Source organism: Adiantum capillus-veneris, chromosome 17, assembly GCF_014529385.1.
Source record: "Adiantum capillus-veneris isolate H3 chromosome 17, ASM1452938v2, whole genome shotgun sequence".
NCBI lineage: Eukaryota > Viridiplantae > Streptophyta > Polypodiopsida > Polypodiales > Pteridaceae > Adiantum > Adiantum capillus-veneris.
The window spans coordinates 42,138,148-42,157,780 of NC_140947.1; the positions used below are offsets into that span (position 1 = coordinate 42,138,148).

The following is a 19,633-nucleotide window of genomic DNA, read 5'->3' on the forward strand; positions in this document are numbered from 1 at the left end:
CAACATCACCAAAGAACACACTATGCACTGTGTGTGCCTAGTGCACACACACACACCCACACCATCACCATCACCATCACCGCAATCACCATGCTTGTTTTGAGCATGACCTCTACACCCTTGGCTATGGAAGATGAAGGGCAACTAAATGAAGGATGATGGCCATAATCCTCGTGCGAGTCTTCGCCATCAACTCCCACCTATCCGCCACGTGCTCTACCACTCTCTCCCTTCTCATTCCCCTACCCTATGCTCCCCATTTCATCGCCTAACTCTCTAAATAAAGCTTGAGGTTTTGTGAGTATGTTTTCTTGCAATGTTTTGCCCATGTGAGGTGTGCGGATTCTCCATCCTTTTGTGGTGCCTAAGTACTAAGCCACTATACCCCCTCCCTCACTCTCTCTCTCTCTCTCTCTCACTCACTTGATCTCATTCCCTTTCCTCTTCATCATTACTCCCCAGCATCCATCTCTCTTGGATGAAAACTTTGTTATGGTGGTGTGTTGTTTGCATCCTAGCCGCTGAAGCTAGGTGGTGCCCCCTGTTTGCTTTACCATGACAGGCTCAAGGCGCGCCATTCGGTCCCCGGTGTTTTAGAGGCCGTCGGGGTTCGGGGTTCGCTTTGCTCCCGTAATTTGGTTCCCCCACGGAGGATCTTTTCATGAAACCTTTCAGTTTACAAGACTGAAACCCTTAAAGTATTGTGAATGGATGAATGGCTAGCAGGATTTGCTAATTGAACGACAGAAGAAGAAGAGCTCCAAACACAATTAGACGAACTCCACATCTCCATCGAAGCTCGAGTGCCAGGCGTAACAGTAATCGATTTGCAGTGGGAGAATCAACCAACACGCCAAACCCAGTGGATATACATAGGACAAGTGCCAAGAAGAAGAAGGAGAAGGTCGAAACCATGTCCGCAACCTACAACCAACCCACAACAACAAAATGGAAGGAGCTCTACACAATAGAGAATCAACACTATTCTACTTTGAGAATCGGGTAACTCAAGTCATCGAGGTAATTATCACAGTCAGTTTTCAAGTCGCACCTGATGCTGCAGCACAGATAACGGAAGCATTGGCTCACACTCTCACTAGAGAAACTAGGGATCTACTGAGTTTGTTTCAGGAAAGAACACCACCCTCTCCCACAAGCTTGGACAGTGACTAAGCACCTCTAAGCTTCACATGAATTAGTACAACCTACCTCAAGACAGATCACACATACCAACACGTGTACGCTCAATCAAGGTAATACTGGATTTGAAGGCTCACTACCAGCACGTCATTGACACCATGCCGGGTGGGGAGCGGTTTTTGGAGGTTCTGACATCAGATCAACCATTTGTCTTACCTTTGGTACAAGGCAATGTACCATTTGAAGTTTTAATCTATGTCCTAGTATAAGAGGGTATACACGCCTCCTTGTAAAGAAGAAAAAAACTTTTGCAAGTTAAGCAGTGTGTCTTTCTAGCTCTCTCTCAGTAATCATGGCAAGTGTAGCATTTCCAACATTTAAAGGAAAGAAGGGGGAGGATTTGGTAACAGACTTCCTAGATGACTTTGAAGTAGCATGTGTAGTGAGCAACAAAGATACGGATGAATCCCGGGTTAGAATCTTTAAGCATCTCATGAAGCTAGAAGCTAGATCATGGTACAATGCACTTACACAAGCAACTAAGGATGACTGGGAACCCTTAAAAACCGCTTTTAAGAGGCGCTCTGGGGGAGGTACCACTTCAGAAAATTTGTGGGACAAGTTGAGAGACTTGAAGCAGGAGGGTCTTTTAGAATATGCCACCTATGAGTCCAAATTTGTGGATTTGTGGGAACGGTGGGTTGAGTCACTGGCTAGGGTGGAAGCTGCACCCGATTTCCTAAAAAAAGATCGGTTCACGCATGGCGTATGGCCGATTCTCAAGGAGAAGGTGAAAGGTAGATTCCCGGCTACGTACGAGTTAGCCGTTGAGATTGATCGCCTTAAAGACAAGAAGCTGCGAATGAAAGCCGAAGAAACCGAGTCAACAGAATCAGGAACATCGCGTCCACCAGCAACTACGACAACCACCATACCACCACCACCGGCTCTTGGGGTAAGAGATGACCAACAAGATATGTTGGCCCATATTGCTGACCAACTACAGAATTTGTCTGTCCACTTAATACAACAAGGGAGGAGTCAAGAAAGAGATCAAGACCCTAGAAGAGCACGACGACAAAACAGGGAGTATCATTGCTACAACTACGGAGAAGATGGTCACGGTATGTACTACTGTCCCAAACCACGACAAAACTATAATAGAGGAGGTAGGAGGAACCAATTGTCACCCCCTAGAGAAAGAACACCCCCACCCCGAGCACCACCCCCACCAACACAAATTCTACGTCCACCCCAGACACCACTACAAGCATCCATCCCACCTCTTCCACCAGCCCCACCACCTGATCGCCCTGTAAACATCATAAGGCTAGAAGAGAAAGGAAAAGCCATAGTAGTGGATCCACCCAGAGCAAAGGAGAGGGACAAGGGTAAGGAGAAGGTAACCTTTTTAGAACCACTTGAAGCCATGACTGTGAAAAGAGCTAGGAGGGAGAAAGCTACACAATCAGATGATGAGAGAAGCATGAGAGGAGAAACTAGCAAGAGGCCATCCAGGCCACGACGGAAATTGGGCATCACCGACTTCCAGGTAGGGGAAAGTTCTAAGCCCTATGATCTAACATTGGATGTGGCAGAGCAAGGACCGAAGATTACATGGCCACAGCTGCTACATCTTGCACCAAAAGTAAGGCGACAATGGTCTAAAATGGTAAGTACAAGACGCTCCAAAACAAAGGTAGCCGAAGCAATTTCGGGATGCAACATGGATGACATCCTTCCAATTGTCGACGTAAACATAAAAGGAAAGAGGGTTGGAAACACCTACATTGATGGAGGTGCACAAATCTGTGTAATGAGCGAAGCTATGATGCTTCGATTAGGGCTCGAGGTTGACAGGCCTTCTCCATGCAAGGCAAAGATGGAAAACAACGCAAAAGTAAAGTGTGTGGGTGTGGTAAGTGCCGTGAAAATCAAAGCTTTCAACACTGAGGTAGAGGTAGATGTTTTTGTAATGCCTACTAAGGGAGAGGGCTATCCACTAATTTTGGGAAGGCCATGGTTGATGGCCATGAAGGCAAAACAGGACTAGGGTACTGGCCTTCTACGCATGACCGGTAAGAAAGGGGAGACAATCTACTACGACATGAGGATTGGCAAGCAGAAGCAAATGAATCTGGAAACATCGGCAGATGAAACCACTAGCAAATCTTCCAGTTCTGAGGAGGAGACCACATCCACCAACGAAAGTGACAGTTCCATTGATGTGATGGGTATCATTATGAAGGATCCACAAAGGGTAAGCACAACTGGTGATCCATCACCAAAAGGGAAACCCAATGAAGAGGAGAGAAGATCACCTAGCCTAGGAGGAAGTAGGTTGAAGGGTATGTTGTCTACAGAATTAACACTTGAGGAGAAAGATAATTTTTTGCAAATGTTGATGGGATTTCCTAACCTGTTCATTGACAACTATGAAAGAATCACAGGCATTACAGTGGTGGAACATCATATTAAGCTGAAGGAAGGGGTAAAACCAGTTGTACAAAAGCTACAACGATTGGGGGTCATACAAGAAAAGGCACTCTTGGCCGAGGTAAGGAAACTGCTGGAGGCGGGATTCATCTATCCTGTAGAAAACTCAGAATGGGTGTCAGCCGTAGTGGTGACGCCTAAAAAGAATGGTAAGTGGAGGGTCTGTGTTGACTACAAACCACTAAATGCAGCTACAAAGAGAGACCACTTTCCTCTCCCTTTTTTGGATGAAATTCTGAATGAAGTAGCGGATTTTGAATGCTATACCGTCTGTGATGGTTATTCTGGATACTTTCAAATACGCATAGCCTTGGAAGATCAGCTAAAAACCACTTTTATCACGGCATGGGGTTGTTTTGCATACAGGGTTATGCCATTTGGTCTCACAAATGCACCTGCCACATTCCAAAGATATGTCACATATGTTTTTCAACCGTTCTTTGGAAAATCCATAAGAGTGTTCATTGATGATTTTTGTATATATAGCTCCCGTATTTCACATTTAGAAAAGGTAACTGAAGGTTTGGCCAGGTTGCAGAGCCTAGGTGGGCAATTAAATGTGGATAAATGTCACATTGGGGAGAGTAAAGTCATTCTACTAGGCCATGAAATTTCAGCAAAAGGTATCAACGTCGACCCAAGTAAGGTGTCCGCACTCATAGCCCTACCTTCACCAACGACCGCACATCAACTGGTCTCTTTTCTACAGAAGGTGATGTACTTAAGTAGATTCATACATCTACTATCACAACTTGTTCTACCACTGCAACAACTCACTCAAAGATCAACTTTCACTTGGGACGAGGAAAGCGAACATCACTACAACGAGGTAAAGGAGGTCTTAGACACTCTGCCAACTATCTCACCACCTAAGTGGGATGAAAAATTCTATGTCACCTCAAGTGTTGGTGATGACTCATTGGGGGTTGTGCTACTCCAAAAGGATACGACGATATCTTTCATGAGCCCAATCTACTTCTCTAGTCGAATGATGACAGCAGGAGAGAAAGGTTTCACCCATGTGGAACACTTAGTCCTAGCTCTTAGATTTGCAACTACAAAGTTTAGGTCATATTTGCTGCCTAAGAAATTTGTGATTCTAACCACGGATGAAATATTTCCCTATGTTGTACAACACATGGATGTGTCTGCTAGAATTACTAAATGGCTAGTTCGTCTGCAAGAGTTTGAGTACACGGTACAGGTAGAAAGCACGACAAGGGCAATTTTGGGGGGACTCATGACCTACCAAGTCTTTGAAAGGAAGGAGAAGTCCGATTACCTCCAGTACCACCGATGGTAGAAGGAGCATACTCTCTCTACTTTGATGGAGCCTACAAGCGAGCGTCCGACAAAGCAGCTGCAGGCATAGTGGTCTTTGATGACAAAGGGACAAAGGTATTTTCGTTGGGCCAATTGTTAGATTCACATTCTAACAATGAAGCTGAGTATGCAGCACTAACCAAGGGTCTACAATGGTGAGTCTCGCAAGGTGTACAATGCCTTAATGTATTTGGGGATGCTCTACTTCTGGTAAGGCAAGTAAATGGAGCATGGACATGCAAGAATCCTAATTTAAGGACTCACTTAAGTGGTGTAAAAACCTTGTTGGGTAAGTTTGAAGAAGTTCAAATACACCATATCCCAAGGGCTCAAAACCAAGAAGCAGATGCCCTAGCAAGTGAAAGACTACAGGAAGTGGTGGTTGGAGCAATAAAACTAAAGCTCCCTCTATTTCAAGGAAGTGATGCCTTGCCTGACATCATGCATTTTTTGGAAACAAGAGAATGCCCATCAGATTTAACAAAGGGACAGAAGCAATGGCTGACGCGGAAGGCCACAAGGTATCGACTCATCAATGACGGTTTGTACTGTAAGGGTAAGGACCAAATACTCAGAAAGGTCCCTCTCTCTCAGGAAATCACGGGAGTAATTGCTAGCTGTTACAATGGGGTTTGTGGTGGTCACTTTGCTCTAGACATAACAAGTAGGAAAATCTTGCAGACAAGCTTCATATGGCCTAGCCTCAACTGTGATGTACACCACTGGTGCAAAACATGTAAGTTGTGTCAAAAGGCCGGCACTAGGTCACTTATGCCTGAACCACAGACACCTATTCTCTCATATGGCCCATTTGAGAAATGGGGTATCGATGCCATTGGGCCATTACCTAGGGCCAGCTCAGGAAAATTCTACATTATCATGGGGGTCGACTACATGACTAGATGGGCAGAGGCTACAGCCACCACTAGAATCACAGCGGTAGAGGTAGCTAAATTTATCTACGAGCACATATGCTGTAGGTTTGGCACACCTTTAGAGATCATCTCTGATAGAGGGCCAGGTTTCAGAGCAGACTTGGTAGGAGAATTAATGCAGAAACTGGGCATTACAAGGAGTCACTCTTCACCATATTACCCTCAATGTAATGGCCTAGTTGAAAAGGTAAATGGAATGGTTTCTAAAATTATTACCAAGCAGGTAAACAATCATCCTGGAGACTGGGATAAGTATCTACTACCAGCTTTATGGGCCTACAGAACTTCATTTCGTACATCCTTGGGATTCACACCGTATCATCTAGTATTTGGTAAGGAAGCAATCTTGCCCATTGAAGTGCAACTACAAAGTCTCAGAGTAATGGCAAGCCAACTTCAACAGCCCAACATGCATTTGAGAGATCACATCATCAACTTGGAGAGACTGCAGCTGGACAGAGAAGAAGCAATAAATTATTATGCAGCACAAGCAGAGCATAGACGGCTTAGCTTTAACGAGCATCTCCGGAAAAAAGAATTGAAGAAAGGAATGTTGGTGCTCCGCTACGACAATCGCTTCGACACGCGCAAGGATAAGAAACTCCTACTCCGATGGCAAGGTCCTTTCATCGTCAGGAAAAAGTATGCCAATGGAAGCTACCAGCTTATGGAGACTGATGGAAAACTTCATAAAACCAGGGTAAATGGTTGGCGACTTAAACCTTATTTTCTTCGATTTGACCAGGCTCCACCAATTGACAATCCAGATGAGGACACACCATCAGCCGCCACCTCTGACGATAATGATCAAACAGATGAGCTAGAGACATGAATGCCTCTAGCCAAAAGGGGAGGGCTAATGATGGGGGCTTTTCACAAGCCAAGCTCCCATACCCCTCTTCTCTCGTCCCCACCCCATGAAAACCCCCTCTTATGGAGGGAGTGATAAAAGGCATTGGAAAAAGTAAGAAAAAATAAAGTATGATTATGTAAATATATAAGAAAGGTAAAATAAGACACCTCATGCCTGCGGGGTAGCCCATCCCCACCTTGCCTCCTTTTTCTTCACTGTTGCCCCGTCGGGTGTCCCTTTTCCTCTCCTCCACTCAAAAGGTCAACCCCCTCTCTCTTCCCTTTGTCCTTTCTCCTTTCTCTCTCCCCTCAAGCTACCCCACATCTCACCAATAATGCATTCTAACTCACCAATAATGCACCCTAACTCACATGCAACTTACCCTATCTTCCAAAATAGTATACCCCACCCCCCCTTTCTCTCTCCTATCATATCCCATGACCCAAATACCCCCCCCTTTCTCTCTCCTATCATATCCCATGATCCAAATACCCCCCCCTCTCTCTAAAGGGTGCCATGTCTCTTGTCTTGTAGCTAAATAACCTCCCCCACACTCACACACACTCAATTTCACTAAAAAAGGTGCCCACAGACCCATCCCCACCCGATGGTTACCTGATTCTTCTTGTGTTCACACACATTTGCACACAGATTCACCTCTGAACACACTCCTCTCTCTCCCCTCTTGTAATTACTTTATTCTTCATGTCACCTCTCACTTTTTTTCATCAACCCATCTCTCTCTCTTAGTCTCTCTCTCATGAGACTGCTGTTCTAGCACATATACACACAGCCAGACAAGTGGGGCCCACAGTCACATGGCCTATTTAGATAATAATTTCTTCATTTCTAAATTCTAGAATTTCTCCCCCCGCTCCTCCCCTGTATAAAGAGGGGTCACCATCACACAAAGACACACAACATCACCACAAAACACACTATGCACTGTGTGTGCCTAGTGCACACACACACACCCACACCATCACCATCACCATCACCGCAATCACCATGCTTGTTTTGAGCATGACCTCTACCCCCTTGGCTATGGAAGATGAAGGGCAACTAAATGAAGGATGATGGCCATAATCCTCGTGCGAGTCTTCGCCATCAACTCCCACCTATCCGCCATGTGCTCTACCACTCTCTCCCTTCTCATTCCCCTACCCTGTGCTCCCCATTTCATTGCCTAATTCTCTAAATAAAGCTTGAGGTTTTGTGAGTATGTTTTCTTGCAATGTTTTGCCCATGTGAGGTGTGCGGAATCGCCACCTAGTCTTGTGTTTTGGAGTGAGCTTGTGTATGTGTGAAGGGTGTGCGGATTCGCCATCCTTTTGTGGTGCCTAAGTACTAAGCCGCTATACCCCCTCCCTCACTCTCTCTCTCTCTCTCTCTCTCACTTGATCTCATTCCCTTTCCTCTTCATCATTACTCCCAAGCATCCATCTCTCTTGGATGAAAACTTTGTTATGGTGGTGTGTTGTTTGCGTCCTAGCCGCTGAAGCTAGGTGGTGCCCCCTGTTTGCTTTACCATGACAGGCTCGAAGCGCGCCATTCGGTCCCCGGTGTTTTAGAGGCCGTCGGGGTTCGGGGTTCGCTTTGCTCCCGTCACTATTATGTTTTTTTATTATTTGGTTTTGTGGTACCACATTCTACCCATCCCGGTATGATAGAGCCATAATATCGGTATTGTAAAACTTATAATACCATTTTCACTATTAGAGTTTCAATACAATATGGTTATTATAATCATACCGTTACTTTAGTGTTAAACTACTGTTTTGTTTTGTTATTATATCAATATTATTTTGTTGTTATACTTGTATTATGCTGCTTTGATACCGTTATTGTGATCATTGATAGAACTTATAGTAACATGTTCACCAATAGAATACCAATACCGGTATTGCAACCGTTACTTTGCAGGTATGTTACCATTATTTATAGTAATCAATCTACTTTAGAGGTATTATTGTGTAATCATTCCGCAATAGTATATAGACTATAGTATATTGTACATCCAAACCAATACTTTGTAGGTATTATACTACAATCAGATGGAGTTAAAAGTATACCTGTTCCTGCTGTAGGGTGGCTTTTGCTTGGTTCAATTTTTCTTGGAGGCTGTCAAGCAAGCCTGCTGGTACATTGGCATCGTCAAGGAAGTGCATTCGGATGGTGTCAAAGGCACTCTCACAACGGTGCACATCAGCAACAAATTTGATCACAGAATCCTTAGCTTTCTAACACTCGGCTAGTACATTGTCACGAGATTTTCTAACCTCAACAAGTAGTTCTTGCAAGGAAGTGGATACTTCAACACTAAACGTAGACTGAGTAGTCGCAAAAAGCCCACTTCCGGTTGGTGTACTTTCAGATGGGGTATTTACTAACAAGATGGCAGAACCACTTGGGGTTCCTGTGGATACTTGGGAAGTCTCTAACTTCCATTGTTCTCTTTTCCTATCTAAGTGACCTTCATTGGTCACATTCTTCACCACCTCAGATGCAAAATCAGCCCACTTTATCGGACCTGTGCATACGAAATAAACATATCCGCGTGCAAACTTGACTCCCAGCAGATAGTTTGGTGGTTTGGATTGATACACCTGCTTGTAGAGCTAGTAGAGTGCCTTGTAGTGATCCGACCTTGCTGTTTTTATCGGCACTTTTTTCTCCTTCACAGGAAGACACGTGAAAACTTTCATCCAGCCAGATATGGGTACATCTACATCTATCAACTTCCTAACATCTTTCCCCTCAACACTTAACCCATGTTCCCTGTGAAAATCCTCCTTTGTCGTCGAGAATGCCTTTAATGGCAGCTCCACATCCTTGGGGTGAACAAAGCGGCTGATTTTGGGAGGAGGCTGTAACTTCTGTCTCTGAAAAGAATAAATCCATATTCATTACTCAATATATCCACACCTCAATACTCTACTACACATACAGGTCCGATGTACACAACACACAAAGAGACAGAGAGAGGTGTACATGTGAACACTCGACTAAGATGTTTACTAGCATAAAATGTGTAAACGGTTTTAAATCTATTTACTTGTTATGTAAACTGGTATTGTAATATCAAATCGCTACTAGTTTTTATATAGCTGGTTCTGTTAGGTAGTATGTCTACTACATACCACATATACACTTGACCGAGCTGTAAACTACTGTGAACATGTGTTAACCAGTTGAAATTAATTTACACGTTATATAACCGGTCTTTTCATTTGAAAACTGGTATTAGTAAGTGCATAATTGGTCGGGTTAACTAGTACGACTTTCACATACCACATATATATACTTGACCAAGTTCTATACTAGTGGGAAAAAAGTGTAACCAGCTAAAATTTATCTACTGGCTATGTAAACCAGTTTTTTCATTTAAAATCGGTATTAGTTATTACATAACTAGTTAGGTTAACCAGTACATCTTTCACATACCATATCAAGAGTTGTTTAAGATGCTTATACTGGTCATGGAAACCCATATCCGATATTTATCTACTTTTAACTAGGACCGAATACATAATCAATATTTACATTCATAGTTTTTTCATGTGGCAACCATAATGCATACGCATACGAGTATGAAAATATGGTTCAAGTATGATAAAACTGCAACCATACTTTCATACTTGACCTCAGCCACTTGTGTATTAGTAAATGCAAACTGCATTCGCTCAGCCCTTCCGATTTGCTGCATTGATTTCCACATTGCAAATGTTCATGACCCATTACATACAGAGAACCTAATGCAAACCTGCAAACTATATTCGTTCAATCAGTTGCGTACAGAGAACCTAGCACAAACCTGCAAACTGAATTCGCTACTAGTGTTGACTTGTCTGCAAACGTATGTTTCAACAAACATATGCGTATGATAAAAACTTTCCATTTATATTCTCCTTCACATCCAATATTTATCTACTCTTAATCTAGGACCAAATACAGATTCCCCTTATTTCCATTTATAACTTTCTTCATATCCGATTTCATATCTACTCTTATCAACCCAATTATAGTGAATATAGGTCATGAATTCAAATATTAGAAAACAAAAATGGATATAGTGAAGCAAGTTATTACCTGAGATTGTTCAAGAAGATGCACAGGATGTTTGACATATGAATTTCTTCCAATACACTTTCTGCACACATCCTTCTTATTGGGTGAAACACGAGTGTTAGACATCCAAAAAGAGAAGATCAACTCTTTCTCATCAGGTGTTATGAAACCACGATCCATGGGCTGTCGCGCACACAAAGAGATTGGCAAACTACCATCACCTGCTGCCCTCAACCGATTCTTTGCAGCTATGAAGTTCCTCTTGTGCAAATTTAGCAATTTAGATGCAACTGAAACATTCACTTTTGAGGTAGATGTACACTAAAAATTCATAAGCATTGTGGTGATGAACCTTTTAAGAAAGAGCTCTTGTCCGCTCTTGGGTAGTTTGATTGCATCTATTGTGTTGAGTATGGCTTCAATGAAGGTTGTTTGTGCCCTTGGGCATTTCAAGGTCTCCAAGAGAAGGATGATTGACAAACTTGCACAAAATATCTGAGCGTAATGCCACATCGAGGGTCTTTGTACGCCGACTGAAGAGCATGATAAGGTCATTGTAAAGTCTTTGACTCTTTGTATCATCATCACCATTTTGATCATTATCTTCCTCATGTGGTACCTTCTCACGCTTGTTCTTAGCACACTACTTCCTCTTTCTCCTAGCATGATATTCCTTGACCGTATCAACAACATACCTAGCACACAGTTCACAGTGAGGCTGATAGCAGTCATATATAGTGTGAGATTCTTGCTCCATGCTAGAGAGGGAGAGATTGAGTGAGTTGATAGGCCTATAGAGAGCAAGAACAATATATGACAGCAATAGATGTGTGATAGGCCTACAAAGTAAAACAGCAATCTGTGCTCCTACACAGAGTGTTAGAGAGAAACAGGAAAACAAGACAGGGGGAAGACAAAGAGCTGGATGACGTCCATATTTAAGAGCTACAGAGCCGTCTTCTATATTTGAAAGAGAGGTGTGGAAATAGTAATGGTGTAAAGAGCTGGCTGACGTGCATAGTTAAGAGGTACATATCCATCTTCTATATTTAACAAAAAGGTGTGGAAATTCTATATTTAATTAAAAATCTATTCAAAAGAATATATCGAATTGAACTAATATAGATGGTTTTATGTACCCGTTATACAAACTCTGTCCGGAACAAGGTTTTTGGTCCACCTATTCATGCATCCACTCAAGTGGTGGAGCCCTAAAGCCCTTGGGCACCTGGACATTGCATATTTTTACCCTAGGTATATAAGGCAGTGTGTAAAAGAAATTAGGGTTCTCAAGCTCATTTAATGAGAGCACTCTTTGGTGAGAGCTCTTGAGGTGTGTGGCTATGAAGTCCTTGAGCTTCTCCTTGCTCATGAGACTTGATTAAAACTAGTCAATGATTCATTCTCTTTCACTATGCCTCTCTCATGCTTCTTATGATTTCCTATGATGCTTAGATTAGCTAGATCTACACTAATTAGTCGTTAATCTCACTCTAATCTTTTGTGATTTCCCTCTCTTGCTTCTGTGTCCATGTAGGTTTTAGTGGAGTGTGGTGCTCGATAGATCTATGTGTGTGCTCTTGCGATTAGTGTGTTGCATGATAGGATTAGTGTTGTGTGCATCTTGCAATCATAGTGTGTGTGATTGGGTTGATTAGAGGTGAAGAGAAGTGGATATGGAGATTGCCCTTCATTGCGGCTTAGCTCCTCCATAGGCCAAGAAGCTTATCTCATAGAATTAACAATTTTTGTTGCCACGATTAGCTCACTAATCGTGTGAGTGTTTCCTTGCCCTAGTCCGGTAGCTCATCCCTCTGGATTGATAATTTTGTTGGTCATTGGAGCTATTGAAACGATGGAACCCCCAACATTTGGCGTTGTTGCCGGGGACGATGGCCTACGCTAGTGTAATTGTGGCATAATCGAATGCATTCCCTAACTAATTTCACTACTAATGTCACTTGTATGTTTATGTTTTTGTGGATTTTGAATGTGTGTGCATGAAGCATCGTGTTCATAATTTCCTAATGTGTCAGAGTATCTTGCCGATTGTGTGTTTACAAACTCTAATTTCACACTAAATTTTTGCTAACTTACTAATTTGCTATGAAGAATTGGAGCATTGGACCATTCAATTGATCTTCAGTGGAAGGTAATTAAGGTGGTATTCTCAACCTCCCTAGAATCTAAGGATGTGTAGAGATCCCACCATGATGCAATGTAATGTTGATGCTATGTAATGCTATGCTATGTTGATGCAATGCAATGTCGATGTTATGATTGAAAATTTTGCGATTATTCATTTTCATGCCGTCGTAATGCCGAAATTTTTAAGATTTGGTGGCGTATGAATTTGACAAGTTTCAATCGCTAATTGATAATTGTAGGTTGCTAATTGGGTGCCTAATTGAGTTAATTGCATGCTTGGATGGTCAATTGCAAGTGTGTGTGCACTAAAATCATCAAGTGTGTGCATTCTAATTGAGTGTGTATGCCTAATTTTAGGTGTGTGTGCACTATTTTACCCATGTTTGTGCACCTAGAAATCAATGTGTGTGCTTAATGATTTTTCAATTATGATGATTGATTTGTGTTGCACTTATCCTCAACTATTGATTTGTGAAGTCATATTGAAAATTTGACAAGTTTAACCCTTTTGTGTGCACACCAACAGATTGGTAAAAACTGCCAATTTTTTAGTGTGTGTGCCTAAAAAAGTGTTTAATTTGCATTATTGATTCATATTTTGATTGCATAATTGATGTGTGTAATGATTAATTTCTGTATTTTTGTGCTCAAAACAGGGATTTACATATTTCAATTGCATCAAATTTTGACCTAAATTTGTCGATAATTTTGCCGGTTTAATTGCCTAGTCTTGATTTTATTGATAAAATTGTTTCGCAATTGAATTGATGAATTTTTTATGATTTTATTTTGTTGCACTATTCCCCAATGTGTGGAGAATTTGTAAATTGTTTTTGAGAGTTTTTGGAATAACTTTTACAAATTTTTGGCAATTTTTACTATTTTTTGCATTAAATTTTAGATAATTCCATAAAATTTTGATTTTGTGATCTTTACGAGCTATTTTGTGTGTGCGTATTTACGGCATCATTTTGCTCACATTTGTGCCCTCCGTGGTCGAGTTTTAAGCGTTTTAGTATTTTTGGGGGCCGGGTTGACGATTTTGTCGAATTTGGTGTTTTCGATAAAAAATGCTATTTTCGGTGTGCTTTTGCATATTGAACATGTTTGGTTGTGAATGTCGGTGATTTTGTAAGATTCCTAGAGTTTTTTGAGAATTTTTTGGACTTTTCTGGCAATTTTCAGAATTTTATGGCAAATTTTACTGTTTTCGGCTACTTTCCGACCTATTTTTGGCATTTTTGCACATTCGGGAATATAAAAAATCAATAATAAAAAAGAGCCCGTTTCGAGCTCGACTCCGTGCCTTTCGGCGCATAAAAAATTTTGTCAACTAGATCTTTACGGTCGGTTGCGATGGTTTTTCCTGATAATAAGATTCTCTTTCTTCCTCTTTTGTCCTATCCGTGTGAACATAGCCAACCGCCCACACACACACACTGCCATCCACCCTCTCTCTCTCTCTAACTCCTCACTCTAAGTTTCTAGCTTACTCTATCTCTCTCTCTCTCTCTCTCTCTCTCTCTCTCACTAACACCTCACTTTAAGTTTCTAACTTACTCTCTCTCTCTTTATAACTCCTCCCTCTAAGTTTCTTACTCTCACTCTCACTCACTCTCTCTCTCTCTCTCTCTCTCTCTCTCTCTCTCTCTCTCTCTCTCTCTCCCCCCCCACGCGTGAACGCCATCTCACACACACACACACACACACACACACACACACACTCTATTGTCTTCATCTGCTGGCACGCATGTGATGCGCTGCTAGACTTATACGCGCCAGACTGTCTCTCCACACTTCGCTCAGGCTACGTGTGGCTATGCCTGCATTCAGCGTCGTCCAAGTCAATCACGCTTGTGCCCGCAAGTCTCGCTGTCTCGTTGACCTGTCTATCGCTGCTACACGCCAGAGTTGCACGTACGCCGGGTAAGTTAAGATTAGTATAAGCTAGTTTTTTTCTAGAAAAAATAAAACTAAAAATCACAAAGAATATTAAAAAACCATAAAAACAAAAAAAATAAAACAGAAATTGAAAATTACACAAAAAATTTAATTAGAAACTAAAAAAGTAAAACATAATCTTATTGAAAAAAGAAAAAAACTCATAAAAAGTAAACAAACTTTTAGAAAACTCATTATATATATATATATATATATATATATATATATATATATTTATTTATTTATTATATATATTTTTTTAAAGAAATAGAAAAAACTCAAAAATTCATAGACAAAAGAAAAATATAGAAGAAAAGTCATCAAACCTCAAAACAATCCCATAAAAACTACAAAAGTGGCTGAGAAATTCACCAATAAATCACAATAAATTCTTTATAAAAAAAAAAACACAAATAATTCACCAAAAATCATAAATTTTTTTTAAAAAGTAACAAAAAATCGTTAAAAATTTCATAAAATCATTAAAAAAAATCAAAACCTTCCCAAAAAAATCGTGAAAAATAAAAAAAAAGACCAAAAAATTAAGAAAAATTAAAATTTTACAAAAAAAATAAGAAAAATAAAACAAAAGTCGTAGAAAGTGCCGAAAGTACCAAAAAGTGCCAGAAATATTCAGAAAAAATAAAAAAAAACCCAGAAACCAGAAAAAAACCACACAACGAGCAAACAACACAAAAACGAGCAAATTAAAAGGCAAAAAGCAAAAGAGCTACTGGGAAAAGTACACATTGCAAAGCGAAGCAAAAAAACAACCGCAAAAAGCGGAAAATCGACCAACTCAAAGCCGATTGAACGGTAGTGAAATTTCAAAAATTCTACATGCTAGAAATTGGCAAGTGCAAGGAATTGCATTGCAAATTGAGCTTCTAATCGGACGAACAGGGACACAACGCACATGCAATTGCAGATTAGGCTAGTACGAGGAGCAAAAATTCTACTAATCAACACCAGAATCTGCTAGGAGATAGTTTTTACAGAACAAGCCAACATGGACTCAAGTCGAGCCGATAGTTCAAGTACAGTAGAGAAATCTAGTAGTAGTGGCAACACATACACAACTGCAACACACCAGATTTTAGAGCTATATGGATACAATGGAGACAAAGCCTTATATGCAGATTCAGAAGGCCATCGATACTTCATGAGCACTAAAAAAAGCACAGGAGCCAAGATCCTATTGATAAGAGTAAATCCAGATTCAGACAACTCCAAGATGTTCACAGAATTCAGTGGAGCCAGGTATTGCGAGCTCAAAGATGAAGTGCAGATAGAAGTGCAAAAAATCGACCCAAATGGTTATCCAAAAATGTGCACAAGCCAGCAAAACATCCATTTAGTGCATATGCAATTAGGGTCATTGTACATGGATTACAGTGGTTAGATCTATAGTTGAGAGCCAAAATTGCAAGATACAACAGATCAACCAATAGAAGCAAATATAATTGGAGAGTAAAGGCCTTAGTACCCCAAGTGGGAAGGTCCTTCAATTTTCTTTGTTAGACAAGTGTCCCTAAGGGGCTCTTTAAAGTCTTCTGAATATAAATAAATCATAGCCTTTTAAATACTATTCTCTAAAGCCTACATACACTTTTTGGGCATGCTTGGAAAAGGGAGTCTTACCAAGCACCGAGCAAACTTTACCGAGCGAACACAAAAACCGAGCGCGTGCGCGCGCAAGAGAGAGAGAGAGAGAGAGAGAGAGAGAGAGAGAGAGAGAGAGAGAGAGAGAGAGAGAGAGAGAGAGAACCCCATGAAAATAATATCATGGTTTTAAATTTCTAATCCAAGCGCTTGTTAACCCGTCTCCCCAAATCCCATGTTATATTACCCAAGGGTACTTAATTCTCGTTTCCTTAAAAGTGGTCATTATTAACCGTGGCAGGCAATTGAGGGACTTACAACACACAATAGTGGTAGGTTGTCCCAGTTTGTATTGATTGGCATTCCTGCTAGCAGGGAGTGATATAGGCATGGTGCCTGTCAAATGTTGTAAACAATTTTTAGGCTTTTTAAAGATATTTAAAAATGCTTCTTTTTAGCCTTCCTTTGGAGGCATTCCTTTAATAAAAATAGCACGCGCATAAAAAAACTAATTTGTCGAGCACAAAGAGATGAGAGCAAGGAGTGCAAGGTGTGTTGCTACATTGATCTCTCTCTCTCTCTCTCTCTCTCTCTCTCTCTCTCTCTCTCTCTCTCTCTCTCTCTCGTGTGCGCGCCCGCGCGCGCGTTTGTGGACAACATCAGCGCAAAGCTAATTTGCCAATAGTAGCAGCGCAAAGAGATGAGAGCAAGGAGTGCAAGGTATGACACTACTTCTCTCTCTATCTCTCTCTCTCTCTCTCTCTCTCTCTTTCAACAACAATGCAAAGAGATGAGAGCAAGGAGTGCAAGATATGTTGCTACAACTCTCTCTCTCTCGATCTCTCTCTCTCTCTCTCTCTCTCTCAAAACAAAAAGAAAAGCTCATTTCTGAGCTGGCTATATATAACGAGATGAAAAGGCCACATAAGTTGAAAGTGATTTCAAGATTCAACGTAAAAGATACCACCACAAACGAGAGAATGAAACCGATGTGCCTTTACTTATGCTCCTAGCATGTATAGGTTAGTTTGAAAAGAAACAAAGGGAGAATCAAGGATGATGCTTGTGCCGACACTGAAAGGGGAGACGGTGTCGACATCGAACAGAACCAGCCTCAAAGCAAGAGGCGACGGCGGCGGGGACGAAGTAGGGAGGGAGGCGAAGACAAAGCAAGAGAAGAGTAAACCGCTCTCTCACCATATAACAAGTGCTTCTAAATCATCCACCTCCATAACGTCTGGTTTTAACGATCCTTTCAAAAATAAGGTGAGCAACACGATTCTCGGATTTGGTTATAGTAAAGTCATTATCAAAAAATTAAAGAGAACCACCCCAACGGATTGACCACGGTAATCGGCATTGATCACTCCTGGCCCAGCATCAATAGAATGTTTCCACGCAATACCAGATCCATGCGCTAATTAGCGTGCATATGTCCCTTCTGGAATTGCAATGGAGACGTCAGTTTTGATCAGAGCTTTCCACGAGCAGGTGCAACATCATCATATGCACTGGAAACGTCATAACCTGTAGCCAAGGTGGAGGCGCGAGAGGGGGTGATCACGTTCGTAGAGAGCTTCCTAACGAGAAGTATGGTGGGTGGTGCCATTGAAGACAAGTACCTCTAGCTTGGCAAGCTTGGGGATGGGTTCCAGTGGCTCTGCTGCTGCCATGGTGAGCTTCTTTGAACTCGCCGGTGAATGCACAGAGGATCGATGAAGCTGCAAAAGGGCTCTCTCTCTCTCTCTCTCTCTCTCTCTCTCTCTCTCTCTCTCTCTCTGTGCGCCGACGTCGGCAAGTTAGCGACAGCCTTGCTCCATAACTTGACGGCCTCGTTCCAAAACGATGAAAATCATCTGAAGTTATATTGAGGTGGGTCGTCAAGCATGGGCACCGAGGAGGTGGGAGGACTAGCCTTCGAGTACACAGGCAGCGATTTCGCGCAGCAGGGCCTGGTGTAGCGAGGAATATCACAAAAGTTCAATTGGGACATATTCCCTAACTACTCCGCCGCGGCGCGGAAGCAATTAATACAGAGTCCCGAGCATGGGCATCGAGGAGATGGTGGCAAGGACTAGGCTTCGAGTACATAGGGAGCGAGTTCACGTAGCAAGCTTGGACGTGTAGGAATAGCACTCAAGCTCAATTGGGACACACTCCCTAACTACTCCGCGGCGGCGCAGAAGCAATTAGCATAGAGTCCCGATTAAGAGAAGTAGCTAGTTCACGCAGCCTTCCTGGTGTAGGATGAGCACACAAGTTCAATCAGACACACTCCTTAACTATTCCGCGTCGGCGCGGAAGCAATTAAGATAGTCTCGATTAAGAGAAATAGGTAGTTCTCACAGCCTTCCTGGTGTAGGAGGAGCACAGATACCCTCCTTAACTATCCCGCGTCGACGCGGAAGCAATTAAGATAGAGTCCCACTTCAGGTCACCCAAAAGTCTACTGAACTTCAAACAATTTAATCTCAATCTCCTTGTCCATTGAACATTCCGAGTCGGCGCAGAGGATATTAGGCAATTGGATAACCCTTGACTCTTAAGCATTCCTAATCGGCACCAAGGCTATTCGGTAAGTGAGCTTACTTTGATGTGCTTATTTATCGTCCATGTGTTAATCTTCTCAATCCTATTTATTCGAACATGGCCATTTAGCATACCGTGTCGGTGCGGAATAATTTAAGGCATGATCCCAATTAACAAAAATGAGCTAATGCTCTCACAGTAAATCCTCAATTAAATGAACAAAAAGGCATAAACATCTTTATTTACTCTTTCATGTACCACATGTAAACCTTTCCTCACTCTCTAACTCGCTGACAAGTTTGGAATTTTTAAAATGAAAAGAAGCAAGTTTGTTAGGCATGCCCCCTTACCTTGCTTAACTGCGTGTTCCTATCCCTTGCTACCTTAAAATGGGACTTTATTCTAAATTGTCTTGTGTAGACATAAAATCGGTTAGAGTAGTGTCGATGTGGTTTTTGTTACATTTGTAAACATCAAGAGTCATGCTTTGGCGTCGCTTTGGTGGATTACATGCTCTACACATAGTTAAACAACGTGACATGATAATGACTAGGGTTGGAAAACAAAAAAAATGCAGCTCTTTCAAGACTTAGATATG

General features: G+C 41.7%; 1 pseudogene; it reads right to left on the bottom strand.

The window, feature by feature from the left end:
• Positions 1–17,699: 17,699 nt before the first annotated feature.
• On the bottom strand, positions 17,700–18,641 carry LOC147437117 (deoxyuridine 5'-triphosphate nucleotidohydrolase pseudogene; annotated as a pseudogene).
• Between the last annotated feature and the right edge of the window lie 992 nt (positions 18,642–19,633).